Genomic DNA, 17,473 nt, shown 5'->3' on the forward strand with positions numbered 1-17,473 from the left:
ACACCAACATTCCATTCCCCCGCGATCCACGTGGCTGTCACTTCTGAAGCCACTGTCGAAATCGGAGAGGATAACTGGGGCCACCGGTTGGAGGATAAGAAGGCCGGGAGGAGATGGCGCCGCGCGTTTTTGATCCTGGTCATCCCGTTATCTTCTGGTGCACCCATCCCCCGTCCTTGGCCGCGGTCCCCGTCGGTTATCTCTGCTGCAGAGTGGTTCTTCTACTCGGGCCCCTGAGATGTGGGGACCTTCAGGGCGGTGTCACGGAGACACAGAACTGGCCATTCGGAGACTTCCTAAACCCAGGACAAGAGAAGACTGTCTGACTGCCTCACAGACCGCTGTCGCTGACCAGCCATCCCACCAGCAGACGCTCTGCGTCCGCGGAGGGTGGGCCCTGGAAAGGAGGGACAGAGAAGGTAAAATTTAAATAAGAAGGAAGGAAGGAAAAGAGCTGGGACAGGAAAGGTGAGTGAGATGAATTTGCCAGATGGTTGGAAGCTCCTGAAGTGGAGTAAGCCCCCTGTGTATTACCACCCTTAGTCCATCCATGAGGCGGTTTTTTTTTTTTTTAGCCCCCACCCATTTTACAGATACCAACACGGCTGCACAGAGGCAGAGAAAGTTGCCAGGGGTGACGCAATGGAGCCTGGTTGTCCAGCACTAAATAAACCCCAAACCCTTGGTCGCTTCTCTGTATCATGACATAGAGATTGCTAGAGCTGGAAGGGGGCTTATTGATTTCCTGATGCACAGGAAGAGGGAGTTGGGGGCGGGGGAGGTGGTCAGGAAAGACTTCAGGGAATATTGCACAGGGTAGCACCTTGACCAAAGCCGCAGAAATAATTAAGCCAGATTTCCAGCAACATTGTCATTCCTTGTGCCCTCTGGCTACTTGGTTGTTACAATGCTTCTGTGGCTCCAGTCACATGGATACCACAACAGCTGTACCTCTATTCCTACAAGGATCAGATATTACATACCCCAAACTCAGACCTGTTCTGGTTGGCCCTGAGGAGCTAAGACAGGGCTCCTCTCTAGCTCTCCAAGATCTTCAGGCCAGTGTTTGTCTTGACCCTGGGTGATTCTAATATTTTTTCAAAAGACTGCATTTATTTTTAGACAGAGGGGAAGGGAGGGAGAAAGAAAGGGAGAGGCACATCAATGTGTGGTTTCCTCTTGTGCACCCCCTACTGGGGACCTGGCCCACAACCCAAACATGTGCCCTGACTTGAAATCGAACCAACAACCCTGTGGTTTGCAGGCTGGCACTCAACTCACTGAGTCACACCGGCCAGGGTGTTGACTGTGGGTGATTCTAGAACAAAAAACATAGTTTGACCCCTTTCTGACCCAGCTGGAGCAGGTACAGAACTTTGGAACCAGGCCCATTTCATCCTCCTCATGCCCAGGTGTAAGACCAGATGGTTCTTTTACTACAAAAATGTAAGACAGGTGTCTGCAGAGGAACTAGGCTCAACCCTCACATTCTACATCCTAAGGAAGGCGGAGTTCTGGGGTTTCTGGGAGCTTACAGCAACATCTGTTCTTGCGGCCAGCTCTGGCTCCTGGTCTCTGCTTCCCGACCCCTGCTGCTGCTGCTGCTGCAGTCCTACACTGTTTCATCCCAAGTGGAAAATGTAGACCCCTCCTCCATTTCACCAGCAACCTTGTTTATAAAATGTATGCGCTGTTGTAGACAATGTCACAGAAGCTGGAGATGGGGTGGAGCAAAAGAATAGTTCCTCATGTTACTGAGATACAAAATCCCCAAGCAGTATACTGACCAGTCCTGTATCTTAAAATAGTCTTCAACTACTGCCTCGCCTGCAAGGGAAGCCGCTGTTCTTCATGGGAGTGAGTCCTCTGTCACACTCCATCCCACAGGCTCCTCCCTCTCCTTTTCTCCTCCCCCCTCTTTTTCACTCCTCAGATGACCTCTGGGAATCCCAAATCTTTGAACTCCATTAGAGTCATTTGATTCCCCAGCAAAACTCGTCTCCTGAGAGGTGCACTTCAAGTCCGTGAAGGAGCTCAGCACACCTTTTGGTAAGATAAAAGAAAAATATTTTTCCCTTGTGTTAAAGATGGTAACATTAGTTGAACACTTACAATGATAATGGTAATATTTATGGAGAATTGACTGAGTGCCAGGCACAGCGTTAAGCATTTTATGTGCCTTATGCCATTTAAAAATCAGAATGTCAGCGAGTGTTGGCCCGGCCCCCCACCGCACCCTGGCTGGGCAGTAGCTGGTCCATCCCCCAGCTGGCTGATCCCACCAAAGCCCATCTGGGCAGGCTATTCCATGGTTTCAACCTGCAAATGTCTGCCATCTTGGGGGGCTTTGCTGCTTTTCCCTTTCACTAGGTCATCAGCTATCCCAGGGTTTCTTAACATCAGCACTATTGCCATTTGCAGCTGGAAAATTCCTTATTGTTGGGGCTGTCCTGTGCATGGCAGGAGGTAATGCTGTGTTAATAGAAGCTTACTATTTTCCATGGCATTCCCTGAAAGAATATAAATTCAGCAACCTTTTTTTTCCCCTTTAATATTAATGCTGGTTCATAGAAACTCAAGAGCCTGCGAACCTTTGGCTCCAGATCTGAAAATCTATGATTCTGAATAGGTATTTGAAGGAAGAAGGTATTTAGCTTGCCTGCTGACCTTTTAATGAGTTTTAAATGACATCATTGAAATTAAGCTGCCCCAACAGCCTTCATGGGAAGTATTCATTTCAAGGGTAAAGGCTGTTGAATACTGGAAAATGTAAGACAAGTATTCTCACTGACTAGAGAGAGGCATGGATCACTTCCACTAAACCCTGAATCCTTTCTGGTGACCGGCAAATAGGAAAAGAAAGCCAAAACCTGTGAATACGGAGAGTTTGGAAGTAGGGTGAAAAACCAACTTAAAAAGATATAGTGATATAAAATCATGCAAATATAACAAAATATGGTGAAAAGCAGAGAAGTTTAGAACAATCCCAACGATTGCCTAAAAACAATACATTAAACCATTTTGTGAACTGTCAGGATTCCAATTCAACCATGTTTGAGCATCCAGCATGTTCCAGGCTCTGGGGATGCTGAATGAATAGGACGGAATCCCCTGCCTTTCAGAGTGCCATGTCCAGGTGGATGCAGACACATACCTACATAACTGATGTTAAGAGATAGAACTCAGCCCTGGCTGGTGTGACTCAGTGAATTGAGTGGCGGCCTGCGAACCGAAAGGTCGCCGGTTCAATCCCCAGTCAGGGCACATGCCTGGGTTGTGGGCCAGGTCCCCAGTTAGGGGCGTGAAAGAGGCAACTGATCGATGTACCTCTTGCATATCCATGCTTCTCTCCCTCTCTCCCTCCTTTCCCCTCTCTCTAAAAATGAATAAATAAAATCTTAAAAAAAAAAAAAAGATAGTCCTCAATATATTGTGGGAACAGAGCCTTGTGTAATTAGATTTATGTTAAAGAGACTGGGGAATCTCCAGAAACTCAGCTGCAAAGTTTTCAGAAACATGGGAGTGAGAGCTCATTCTCTCCCCCTCTCTCATTCCCTCTGGCCCCAGCCCCGCCCAATGACTTATCTCTACATCTCTTTGCTTGTCTGTGCCATATTCCTCCAGAAGGCTCGTGAGTCCTACTTCCTCATAGTCTCAGCATACAGGCAGCTTTGAAAGGCACCAGCTCTTTACCAAAATCTAGAGGGTCCTATATTTCTGGTGCCTAATGTGAAATAATGCTATTTCAATTTCAAGTGCGGGAGGAGAAACCCAGATGGGCTCTACTAATCCTATCATCTATGCCCAAGGGTCTTGCCTCTTCTGGGCTGCTGGTGGGTGGAGCAACTTCTCTGAAGATGGAGAGCAGATTGAGAATGAACACAGATGGGCAATTCTAGGTCGATGGGAGGTGAAGTGGTAACTCTGGCTGGGGAAGGTGGGAAGTTTCTTGGGGCAAATGGAATCCGCATTGGCCTTTGATGATTAGAAGGGCATTCTAATCAGGAGGAGGCCGAGGTTCAGAAGTTGGAAAGCCAACAGAGTTTAGGGAAATTGAGGCCAGGATGGCTGGGGGGTGGTTTGAAAAGGGTCAGCACAGGAGGAAAAGAGACAGAGATAAAACAGTAAAGTAGGATTGAGCCAAATTATGTAGGGCTTGAATGTCAGAGCAAGGTTGGTTTCTATTTTGCAGTCTTTGTAAAGTCACCAAAGGTTTTTAAGCAAAAGCACGACTTTAACACTTTTTCTTCCACTGTTCAAGTCACATTGTTGTTAGAGTGATCTTCCTCCAGTGGAAATCTGACCGTGTCACTTTGTGGCTAAAAATTCTCCAGTGGCTCCCTGTGGCCATATCAGTAATAATAATGGCTGTCATACATCAAGAGCATGGTGAACGGGAAGCCTTGTGCTCAGCACTTGAGAAGCATTTTCATCCTCACAGTTACCTATTGGGGCAGGTGGCATCACCTCCATTCTATAGGTAAGGAAACACACATAATGCAGATGAGTAACCTGATAAAGGTCTCTAAGCTAATGAGTGGAGGAGCAGAGATTTGAGCTCTGTCTAACCCCAAAGCCTCACTTTCGGGTACAGTCCAAACTCATGAGCATGGGAAACCATACTCTTTGTGATCTGGTCTGGCCTCCCTCTCACATGCACTCTGTCAACAAAGCCCCTTGGCTCTACCTTCAAAATACACTTGGAATTTCACCACTTCCACATTCACTGTCCTGGGTCAAGCACCATCTTGAGCCTGGATTCCTGGAGTGGTCACTTAACTGGCCTCTCAGCCTCTGACCCTATCACCCCACTGTCTGTTCAAACACAGAAGCCAAAGGGACCATGATCGACACAAGTTGGATCGTGGCATTTGTCTGCGCAGAAACGCCAGTGGCTCCTGTGGTGGGCAAAATAATGCCCTCCCTTCCCCCAAAGATGTCCACATCCTAATCCCTACGAGTATGTAATGTCACCTGGCAAAGGGGAAGTGATGTTGCATATAGTTGCTAATTAAAGATTGTTAATCAGCTGACCTTAAAATAGAGCGATTATTTTGGATTAACCAATTGTGCCCAATGTAATCACGAGAGTCCTTGAAAGTGGATGAAAGAGGCAGAAGGGAAGATCAGGTGATATGATGTGAGAGAGACTCAGCCCAGCATTGCTAGCTTTGAAGATGGAAGAGGACTAGGAGCGTGGAAGGTTAGAGATGGCCAAGAAATGGCTCCCCTAGAGCCCCCCAAAAGGAGCGCAGCCCTGCCGACACCTTGATTTCAGTGCAAGGAGATCTGCTGGAGGTTGGGCTTTTGCCTTCCAGAACTGTAAGGCAATGAAATCTGTGTTGTTTAAGCCCCTATGTGTGTGGTAATTCACTGTAGCAGCCACAAGAAATGAATACAGTTCCCATTCTCAAGCAAGGTAAAAGCCAAATGGCGTGTCCCCTGTAACCTCTGCAGCCTCATCTGCCACTTTTTATCTCATTCACTCTTTTTAAAAGATAATGTATGTATGTGTGTGTGTATTTACTTATTGTTGACACTATGACAGGTGTACTCTATTTCCTCCCACTTTGCCCACCTCCATCCAGCCCCTCCCCTTCCCCGGCCTTGACCACACTGTTGTCTGTGTCCATGGGGCATTCATATGTTTCATATATGTTCTTTGGCTAATCCCTCCACCTCCTTCACTCTTCAGCGACACTGGCCTCTTGCTCCCACCCCACAGCTCTGTGGAATGAATGCATGATTTTGAAGCTTCATTTTCCAGAAGAAGGAGAGGAGACGTGACTTGCCATGGTCCCCAGCAAGGACTTGAACCCAGGACTCTTGCCCAGTTACCACTAGGCTATTACTTCTCTTGCACTTAGCTTTCACTCCAGCTTCTTCCCTCAGAAGGTCTTGTGATTAAATCTCTCTTGGCCACCTAGCAAAGTGTTTAAATTCCCTTCCCATGAGGGAATCTTTACCTTGACTGTAATATTCTTTTCCAGAAGAGCAGCTGATTTCTTTCTGTGTGAAATTCAGTGAAGGAAACAGTTCTTTTACAAAACAGAGGAAGAAATTTCCAGAGCCTCAGATTGTACTGACCAAGACAAGCAAATTTCTTAGGAGAAAAGATGGGCCTGGCTTTCCTTCAGCCAAGGAGGGTTTACTGTGTGGACTTCTATTTATACCCTGGGCCGTAGAGTGAGCCACATGGAAACCTGGACACAGTTCTAAGTATTGTTGGCAATATCAGTCTGAGTACAAACAACCCTCCCTTTTCGCTGACCTGGCATTTCTATTTCCTAACGAGAAGGTTTGATTTGTAAGCCACTCAGCGGAGGGCTCCTGCTGGACGTTTGTGCTGAGTCACTTTAAAGCTGATCAGCCTCCCTGTGTCCAGCTGAAAGGTGTTGCTGGCTGTTCTAACACTGATCTCTGGTTCAGTCACCTCTGGTGACAACAGCAGAGGAGGCTTTCCATACCAAGCTTGTGGATACCAGCCTGGCAGATATAAGCAGGCCCACTGTGTTGTTTAGATTTTTTTTTTTTTTTTGTCTGCCTAGCATTACCTTTCTTTTGGAAACTTCCCCTTCTAGGTTGTACTCTCAGGGTTCTCACTTCCAGGCCCCACCCCCTGGCATTAAGGATAGGCATGTGATCCATGTCTGGCCAGCTTATAATACCCAATCCCTTCCAGCTCTGATTTTTCTAGAGAGCGCGGACATGGGAGTCAAGCAGGGCCCGTCAGAATCCAAACCCAAGAAGAAAGAAGGATCTACAGACTCTGGGAAGCAGACTCTCTCCTTCTGCCGCAGTGGCTAACCTTGGGAGAACATGATTCTGGAGGTGCCCAGCGGAAAAAATGCTTGTTTGTGCAGGAAGCTAGGCGAAGTCAAAGAGGAAAAGTGAATGAAGAGATGGTTCTTAGGAGGGCGCGTCCCTGATTCAAGTGCTGCAGGCTCCGTTTCCTGTTGTTCTTGCATTCTCTGAGCCTCCCCACTGTCTGTCCTAGCGGTGTGAACCGATACTTTCCCTTCCTGCTGCGGAGAAGGCTTAGACTGTGTTTCTGTCACTTGCTCCCAAAGGAGTCTGGCTAATACCAGGGGCTTATGTAGGGAGAAACTGATAGGGGCCCCATCTCCCTAATCTCCAGCGGAGATTAATGCCCGTGTCCTCAAATGCATTTTTGGAGAGGATGGCCTGGAACATCCCAAAATGTAAGAGTATGCTTGGCTCCTGATTGTTCCTCATGAAGACTAGAGCCTATTATTTCCTATCCCCTTCCCTCTTAAAACACTTTGATGGCTTCCCACAGAGGTGAGTATAAAGAGCACAGTCCTTAGCAGGCCTGCAAAGCCTGACCTCCATCGTATGGATCAGGGGCCTGCAGTTTTGTTTTGTTTTTTTTCTGTAAAGGTCAGAGAGTAAATATTTTAGGCTTTGTGGGTCATAGGGTCTCTCTTAACTACTCAACTCTGCTATTGTAGACAAAGGCAGCCATAGGCAGTAAGTACCCAAATGAGTGTGGCTATGCTCCAATAAAAGTTTATTCAGGAAAATAGGCAGTGGGCCATCATTTACCCCCTTCCAGGTCTGGAAGGTCTGGAACCTTCCCCTCCATGCGTATATCCAGCCTCAGTGGACTCTGGTCAGAGTCTTCATGCTCCACCCCATAGGCTCCCTCCCCTCACAGGGCTCAGCCTGGTATAGTCTCCTGAACCCTTGTATGCTTAACTGCTGTTACCACCCAGATCACTGCTCAGATGTTGCTTTCTCAGGCAACTTCCCTGATATCCTGAGACTGCGCCAGATTCCCCTGGTATGCTTTCCTGAGGCATACCATCTCTCTGTCATGTTATTTGTGTTGTAGTTGTAATTTTTCAGTATTTCGTGTTGATTTTCTGTCTCCCTGCTAGGTAATAATTTCCATATGTACAAGGCCCTGTCTGTTTTGTTCAATACCTAGTATAGTGCTTAGTGCATTGTAGTAACATAACATATATTTACTAAAAGAAAAGGAGGGGGGAAGGGAGGGAGGATGGGAGAAGAGGAGAGAGCAGGAAAGACGGAAGGAGGAAGAAGGAACCAGTCTTCTGAATCAGGCTGTAAAATGACTGAGCATTCAAGAGCAAAAAATTAAAGGGATATTTTTTCTTACCTGCCCATTGTTGTAATCAGTAGAACATGAAGGCTTGGCAGTCCTTATTGTCCATTCAGACATTTGGTAGCTTTTGGTGCTTGGGGTTGTTTCCTGTAGGTGACATCGGATCTTGGGCTTCACTCTGGAGTTGGGGACTTTTTTTGCATCCCTTTTCCCCACCATCCTGACCCACCTTGCCTTCTATGTGTCCAAGTTCTCCGTAGGGGATGCCAATTGAGTTCAGCTCTCCCAAAGTGCCCTTTCCTGGAGGGGTTCAGATTTCCTGGGGTCAGATCCCAGCTCCAGGATTTCATAGTTATGTGACCTTGAGCAAATCACTTAAACACACCAAAGCTCAGTTTCTTTTCTGTAAAGTGAGGATAATAAAATTATCTATGATACAGTTATTAAGGGGATTTAATTAGATAATATGTAGACATTACTTAATTTAAAGTCTGGCATACTTAGTGTCAATAAGTTAACTATTAATGGCTAAATTTTAGAAAAAGGACAGTCTATCTAACTGAAACAGTCTGGCCCCTCCTTAAATTATGTGGGGTCAAGGCTACAGTACAAATGGTGTAAATGTTTAAAAAAGATAAGTCAAGCTGTTAATTGAATTTGTCTTCTCCTACATTGACAAATATGGCTTCATAGTGGCAAAATTATTTTAAAAATTGGAAAACTATAGCTTTAAATGACAGAGAGTTGCCATAGTATAAAAAAAAACCCTGCACTTAATTATTATTGTACATGTGCTATTGATGACCCAGAAAAGTCTGAATGAGTGATAAAATAAAGGCATATTTTATGATTTATATATTCCATGCAACTTATTTTTTTGCTTTCATGTCTGAAAAAAACACTATTTATATCATTATAATCAAAATGTACATATAATTTATGTGCCATTAACAATAAGGACATAAAGGATTAAAATTAACATGTAATTATCTTCAAAGAGTATCAAATTTGAATATATTTCCATCAAAATGTAAGTGAAAGTAAATGTAAAAAATAAAAATTGAATATTTTAGAAGAAAATTTATTTTATAAAGCATGAAAAAATCTTATCATAACAATGAATAAGAATTATAAATAAAATTGTTCAAATAAAGCTGCAGCTTTTATTTTACACTTTAAAAATGGAATTAACTCTTAATATTTTTACAAAAATGAAACTTACCCTGGCTGGTGTGTGGATTGAGTGCCAGCCTAAGAACCGAAGGACTGCTGTTTCGATACACAATCAGGGCACATGCCTAGGTTGCAGGCTAGGTCCCCAGTAGGGGGCGCCCAGGGGGCAACCACACATTGATGTTTCTCTCCTCTTTCTCCCTCCCTTCCCCTCTCTCTAAAAATAAATAAATAAAATCTTTAAAAAATAAAAATAAAACTATTTACTCTCTGGTCAGTGTGGCTCAACTGGTTGGAGAGTCTTCCTGTAGACCATTTGAAAGGTTATGAGTTTGACTCCTTGGCCAGGGCACATGCCTTGGTTGTGGGGTTCCATCACTGGTCAGGGCGTGTACAAGAGGCAACTGATCGATGCGCCTCTCTCACATCGATGTTTCTCTCCCTCTCTCCCTCCCTTCCCCTCTCTCTGAAATCAATAAGCATGTCCTCAGGCGAGGAGAAAAACACGCACGCAAACAAACAAACGAATAAACTATTTACAATTCCAGCACTCATTCTTTTAACTCAGTGGCCAGGATAAATAATTAGTATCATACTTCACTCATATTATCCCTAGATTTACAAATATTTATATTTAAGAGTAGTATGAATATTTTGGGGGGAAAGCACAAACGCAGCCCCCCACTACCACAAATTCTGCAGTTGAATTTCCCACACTTGGGGAAAACACAGGGGTTAGCTCACCCAGAATGCAATGGGTGAGTCTCCCCTGGGAAAACAACCTTTGCGATCACGGTATTCCCCTACCATGTAAGTAAAAACTGTCCAGTGTTAGAGTATGTTTCTCAACTGCCCATGTACATTTTTCTGTGATTATGCTAACTCATCGTTACTTTAGAAACTACAACTAGAACACAAAAGGAAGCAAAAGATGCTCAGCATTGGCAGAAATGATACTGTACTATACAAAAATTTATTCAATTCCTGCTGTCTGAGGGGGAAGGAATTGACAAGTTAATCAATTTGCCTTTTCTGTTGCTAAAGGCTCCTGCTACTTAAATCCCCTCTGTCCTCTGAAACAACGTCTATCCCAGGTGTTGCCTGCAACACCCCACAAACTGTCGTGCATTGGGACCCAGTAGCCTTAGTTTTGAGGCCAAAAGGCAAAGTGTGGAAAAGTTTTCCCTGGGGCCTGAGCCTGTTGGTCCCAAGAATGGATGTTTAGTTTAGGATTGGGGTAGAGATGTACCAGTTCTGAGCACCAGGCCCCAAGTGACAGAAGTATAGACATGTTCTTTAATGCACGTCTGTCTGTGTATGTGTGATAATGTGGGGCCCTCTACGGCAGGGACCTCTCTTCTCTGCCCAGGTCTTACAACAATATGAAAAGGAATTGCCTGGATGGTTGACCGATAGGCCATTTGGGGCATTTGCTTAACCCTCAAAGGATTTCTGGGATGAATGGGGTCCCAGAAGGCAATTTTGAACCAAGGATACGTACAATGCCTCTTGCCCTCACTGTTCCTTACTGCCTACCGCACCGCAGAAGAATGGGGCTTTTCAGCAAACCATGCTCATTCTGACTCCGCACTCTAAATGCTTTAGCTAAACAACAGTAGAGTCGCAGTAAGTAACAAAATACTTAGCAAGCAAATGTTTTAATTCTTTCTTTCCTGATTGATAGCAGAGTTTCAGGGAAGTGCTTTGGCAAATAACTTAATAAACACATCAAAATAAAACAGAACTAATGAAAGATGTGCAGAAAATGCCAACCCTATGTTTTTTAATCAGGAAAAAATTACCAAGACACATTGTTCATAAGTGCCTACTAAAAGCCTTTTGAAAGCAAAGGCACTGTTAATGGGCACCCTACTACGGGATGAGCCCTCGAATAAAAATGAAGGTAAGTATAGAATTCCCCCTTTCAAAGAGGAAATGGAGGCACAGAGAGGCTAAGCAGCTTGCACGAAATATAGCTACTAAGTGGCAGGGACAATATGCTGAGCTAGGTTCACCCGTGCCCAGATTCTGATCCGGTGACCACCACGGTGCATCAGCATTAGCAGAAATTCAGTAGGACCCCTGGCTGAGCACCTTCTTTCTGCTTACTCTTCAGGTTCTCCCCAAAGAAAAAGAAGTCTTATTAACACTGCTAATAGTTAGTAAGCATGTGTTAAAGTATTAGGCTGTAAGATGTTGTAAAGCAACATTTATTGACTGCCCTTTCCTATTGGGTAAAAATCTGACCACTCAATTTTGAAGTATTGAATCTTTTTCCTCTAATTACCAAATGTTGAGTTGCTTCCACTTGCTTTCAAAGTTCAGTGAACTTTACAAGGTTTCTACACATTGAAAAAGTGCCAGTAGGGCCTTGAGTACAATTGACCCTTGAATGACATGGGTTTGAATGGCATGGGTCCACCAGTATGTGGATTTTTATTTAATAAATATATACAGCACTGTAAATGTATTTTCACTTCTTTATGTAAGTAAGATGGGGATACATGTTGTAGCGTATAAAGACATTGATAGCATCTTTATGTTTTGTCATTATCTTTATGATTAATAAGATTTTTAACAGCTTTGTTGAGATATTTTTCACACATCATAAAATTCACCCATTTAAAGTATACAGTTGATTAGATTTTTAATATATTCAGAGTTGTGTTACCATCACCACAATCTAATTTTAGAACGTTTTCAACACCCTAGAAGGAAACCCCATACCTATTAGCAGTCACTCCCCATTTCCTCCCATCCGAGCCCCAGGCAAGCACTAATCACTTTCTGTCTCCACATCTACTTAATCTAGATCTTTCATGTAAAAGGAATCATGTAATATGCGACTTTTTTTTGTTACTGGCTTCTTGTACTTAGTGTTCAATAACATTCATGTTATAGCACGTATCGGCATTTCATTATTTTTATGTCCATATAATATCCCATTGTATGGGTACACAATTTATCCACTATTAGACATTTAAGTTTTACCAATTTTTGGTTATGATAAATAATACTGCTATGAAAAGTTGTGTACAAGTTTTTGTGTGAACATATGTTTTTATTTCTCTTGGGTACATATCTATGAGTAGAATTGCCAGATCATGTGGTAGCTCTATATCTAACCTTTTAAGGAATTGCTAGACTGTTTTTCAAAGAAATTGCATGATTTTACATTCCCAACATCAGTGCATGAAGGTTAGTTTCTCTGTTTGCTCACCATCATTTGTCGCCTTCATTTGAGCCATCCTAGTGTAGTGTCTCGTGTGGTTTCAGTGTCCATTTCCCTGATGTCTAATGATCTTTGTTAAAATATCTATTCGAATTCTTTGCCCATTTTTAAGTTGGGTTGTTTGTCTTTTATTATTAAACTGTAAGAGTTCTTTATATTTTGGGATACAAGTCCATTCTCAGATGTATGATCTGCAAATATTTTCTCCCACTCTGTGAATTGTCTTTTCATTATCTTGATAGTGTCCTTCGAAACACAAAATTTTAAACTTTTCATGAAGTCAAATTTATCTAGTTTTCTTCTAGGAACTTTGTAGTCTTAGTTTTTACATTTTGGTCTAATTCATCTTCAATTAATTTTGTGTATGGTGTGAGGTAGGTATACAACTTCATTTGTTTTCTTGTAGATATCTAGTTGTCCCAGATCATTTGTTGAAAAAGATTATTCTTTCTCTCATTAAATTATCTTGTACTCTTTTCAAAAATCAGTTAACCATAATGTGAGAATTTATTGCCAGTCTCCCAGTTCAAGACTTTGGAGCCTTTGCATAAGCAATTCTTTCATAATGAAGTTGCCTTGTCTTCCTACCAGACTTGCCCCTTTATTCTCAAAGACTCTTTATCTTCTCTCCCAGGCATTATGACACCCCTTCCTTGGACCTCATTGTTCTTGTTACATACTTCTATCCTTGACCTTGTCACTCCACAGGGTACTTAAATTTGCCAATTGCCTGTCATTCCAATTACACTGTGCTTCTTGAAGGCAGGGACTACATTTTATCACTCCAGGCCCAAGAATTCAAAGTGTGTTGAATGGATTACTTGGACGCATTTGGTATATGTAAACTATGGATAGAAGAGTAACTAAAATTTTACAATTATTAACCCTGGAAAGCACATCTTTGGGCATGTTTTTAATTCAAACTGAATAGGAGTTTTGACAATTATTGGATTCATTGAAAGGTTTTGGTTTATTAAGAGCCTTGTCAGGCTTTATATATACATATTTTTAAAAAATCATTTGAGGACTTAAATGGATTGGTCAAATAAACCAACGGTTGTCAAAACTTCTCTTTCCTTGGAACTCTACAGAAATTGACTTAGATGCTCATCCAGCCCCATCAAATTCTGTTCTCATTTGTGCTAAAGCTACTTTCCTCAAACCACACTTTGGCTTATCACATTTTCTGACACCTTTGGATCAACAGGTAGAAGATGCTCATGTGTTTCAGATGTTTTTACCCTCACTGTCCTACTTCCTGGCTCAGATCGAAATGTCTTTGGACGGAAGACAATTCAAGAGCTGGCTAACTCTATCGATCCTGCCCAATTTAGACCACTTGCCTTTTTATAGAAGTGAGCATATTACATCAGAGTGAGTGTAATTAAGACTCTAGACTGATGAGTGTATGGTCCTTTCCACAAAATTGCTTAGTTAGGCAGACCTTCCTTCTTTCATGTTCTTCAGTTACCTCAAAGGTCTCTGAGGGTGGGGTTTGGGGTGCATCCCTTTCTTAAAGAAGAAAAACCATATTATCTTTGGCCAAGGACAGTTTTCTACCACAGCATTCACCACACTATTCTTTTATTCTAATGAACAAAACTGACACATATTTCTGATGTAATATGAAGGTTAAGAATCTTCTACTTTGACACTGTTCCACATGTCTGAACTATGCCAAGGGGACTTCAAAGGACTTCATATCACTTTTAAACACAAAGCCACTACAAATGGCTTTGCCTTTGTTTTAGAGCTCAGAGTTCACATGCAAAGCTTGAACAAATTGCTCTTAGTTTGTGAAATCAATAATTCTCTTACCCTCTACTTGAGTCCTAAACTTTTTTTATCAAAGCATTCCTAACTGCTTATTCTACCATCAAAATAGCAAAATTTCAAAGGAGACTATAGAGCTACCATCTATTAGAAACAACAAAAATGAACTACAAAGGTTCACTTAGGAAAACCCAAGTTGAAGAGAGGGGGAGGAAGGGGTTGAGCTGAACTCTCTCCCCCTCCTCCACTGAGGGGCCAGAGCGAGGCCAGCAGCCTTACTCTGATGGAATTTCCTTCAAGTGGAAATATAGAGAGACTCACCATTCCCAAAGTCTTTTTCTGGGAAACAGTAGGCTAACCTCTGAGAAGCAATGTCAGTCCTTACTGCAGACCAGGGGCCTCTAATATGCTCATATGTGTTATCCTAAAGTGAGAACATAATATGTAGTTTTCTCTAAAGGCCTTTGTCCATGGACACAGTCTCTCCAGATCATCTCCTTTCAAGATTAGTGTTCCATGGAACACACTTTGGGAAATGCTGCCTGACAACTTTTATAAGAGTCTAACCTGTGGGTTTGCACATAAATTCACACTCCTTTATCTGTACCTGAAAATCCTTCTCTGAAAGAACAGTTACTTCTCAAAAAGTAGGAATGTTTGTACTGCTTGCGGCATCTGTGGTTTAATTTAGGGAAGTGTTTCCATGCTCTTTGGAGACAGCTAAGCCATGTCCTCCAATATAACTTATCAGTAATAAAGGTGGTATCTTCATTTCCATCTATTGGAATCAATCCTGTGTCTCCCAATTTGTTCAAAGCTCAGCAGAATTTTTAACTGAGCCCATTAAAACCCCAACAGGGCCCATTAAGCTGGGGTTCCTCCAGACACATTTTTAAAATCACTACTGTAGGTTAATGGGGTGGGGAGCAGGGTGGGCATCACAGAGTTGAAAGCAAAGGAACAAGATCAAATCAAGAGCTGATGGAGGTAGGGAGACCCGACTGAGTCCAGGAAAAAGATACTGGAGACATGATCCAGGGAAATGATGGTTAGGGAAGAGAGGAAATCATGAAGGGGGTGGATGGCCTTAGTTTAGGAGTGAGGAAGCTGCTGGCAGATATCCATGAAGGTTTCTACTAGAATGCCAAAGGTAGCTTGAAGGGCAGACAGCGTTCCTCTGTCTACCAACTTGACAAGTCAGGATGAATCTGACCTTCTTTTCAAACCTCCTTCCTGTGTTAGGCAATGTCCTTAGCCTTCTACCCTTCTATCTCTTCAAACGCCTCTCCGGTGTAACCGCATCATATTACTGAGAGAGAAAAACAGGTGAAAGGCCATTTATTGGATTCTCTTCCTGTTCTAAACATGAAGTGCATCTACTGGAACAAAAACATTATTGGTGTTTGTCTAGTATAGTCTAATGAAACAACACATTTTTGTTACTCTTGGTAAAATATTTGGCTTTTTTGGACTTAGATCTTAGGTTTTTGTAGTTCCTGTTTATTTTCATGCTGCCTTTGAAGGGCTCCTTTAGGTCACGTGGCACAGGAGATATTTGGAGGCTGAAGGAGGGACTTTGGTTACAATGCCTCTGATCAGCAAAGCAAAGCCTCAAACCAACAGAAATCCAAGCCAGGCAGGACTGTGGTGGAACAAGAGAAACGCATTCTGGGGAGCGTCCATTCCTTGAACTTTATTCCATCGTCTAGGAGAATTGTCGAGTTCTAGGTGCTAAATGCTGGGCACCGGGCTAGAGCGACGCTAACTGAGGGCAATAAGTTGGACATTTGTGAGTCCTGTGTGGAACATGCAACTCTTACAAAGGGCAGGGAGAAGAGGTGCCTGGCATAGTGAGAATAAGCCAACAATTAGCCCATTGAGTCAGGGAAGGCATCTCTAGGGAAGGCAGATTTCCCTGAGATCTGAAGGGTGAGTAGGTGTTTAATTAGGTGGAGCTGACAGGAGTGGGGAGGAAGGGAGTATTGCATACAGATATTCATTATGCCGTCCAGGTGGGAACCCATAAAACGTGAATTAGAGACACATATACATGCAGGCTCACAGGCTCGGGAAAGAACAAGATGTCAGGCAGTTCTGCCGTGCTTTTTTGCCCTCTGTAGAGGCAGGAGGTTGCGTGGCCCCATGTTGCTATTTGTAGGGCATTGTAAGTGGCCCCCAGAAGCCTTGGCCTTGTCGAGGGCGCTCAGGGCTCTCTGTGTCAGTCTCAGGAGTATATCGAAGAGCTCTCAGCCTAAGGGAGCCTGGGCCGACAGAAGGGAATGGATTTTGTCAGAAAGAAAATGAATGATAAAAACAGGAGCTATTTGGCTATTCGGCTTTATTTGTCCCTAAAGGGAAAGGTGGGATTCTTGGGGCACGGGGGATGCCCCCTGAGATTTTCCCACCTGAGATATGCCCATGTGAGGTCTGCCCGCCTGAGGTTCGCTGGTCCTCCTGAGAAGGCTACCAGGAAAAGTAAGTTTATCATCCCAGGAGCAGAAATCTCCATGGAGAAACACGGAGATCATGAGTAGGGTACACCTGGCTTCTCCCCAGGACACTCTCTTGGCCATTCCTGATGGCCCTCTCCTTCCTCTGTGTCCCAGGAGCCGTGCGCCCCTCTCTCTCATGGCCTGCTTTATATTGCTTTGCCAGCCTCTCTCTGCCTCCCCAGTTGGCTGCTGGGCTACTCAAGGGACTGAATCTTTTTCAGCTATTGTTGTGTGCCTAGCACCTGGCACTTACACAATAAGCATTCAATACAGATTTATTAAAGGAATGAATACATGGGCCTTATTAATTTATACTCTGCTTTAGTCCCAAACATTTTGAAGCCAAATCATGGTGCTTAGAATCAGATGAATGAGATTAAATGAAGGGTATTGTTCACATTGCCTTGTGCATTAGAAGGTGCTCAATTGTGACTTATCGAATGGGTGCTTATAAATATCTCCAGTTAATGCTCCGGCATTTATATGTGACACAATTCATTTCTTAATGGCATCGATCTTGTAACAAAGCAGCACTTTGGGGCAGCGTGCACACGTCCCCAAGCTAGTTGTTCCAGTGAGGCAGAGATCTTCCAGTTACCATTCTCTTTGTATGTAAGACTCTGCCCTTTGACTAAAGATAGACCATAGGTTTTTTGGTCTATCCCTGACTCTTGTAGGTCAAGACAACTGGCTCCCCTATTGAGTATGTCTCTG

At 43.4% G+C, this 17,473-nt stretch overlaps 1 non-coding gene across 1 annotated transcript; it reads right to left on the bottom strand.

Moving 5' to 3' along the window:
• Nucleotides 1-9,918: 9,918 nt before the first annotated feature.
• LOC129077357 (U1 spliceosomal RNA) lies at nt 9,919-10,080 on the bottom strand. Its single transcript, XR_008529822.1, has one exon. It is a non-coding gene; the product is annotated as a U1 spliceosomal RNA (small nuclear RNA).
• Between the last annotated feature and the right edge of the window lie 7,393 nt (nt 10,081-17,473).

This window comes from Pteronotus mesoamericanus, unplaced genomic scaffold, assembly GCF_021234165.1.
Source record: "Pteronotus mesoamericanus isolate MK-2021 breed Mesoamerican mustached bat unplaced genomic scaffold, CSHL_Meso_final contig_657, whole genome shotgun sequence".
Taxonomy (NCBI): domain Eukaryota; kingdom Metazoa; phylum Chordata; class Mammalia; order Chiroptera; family Mormoopidae; genus Pteronotus; species Pteronotus mesoamericanus.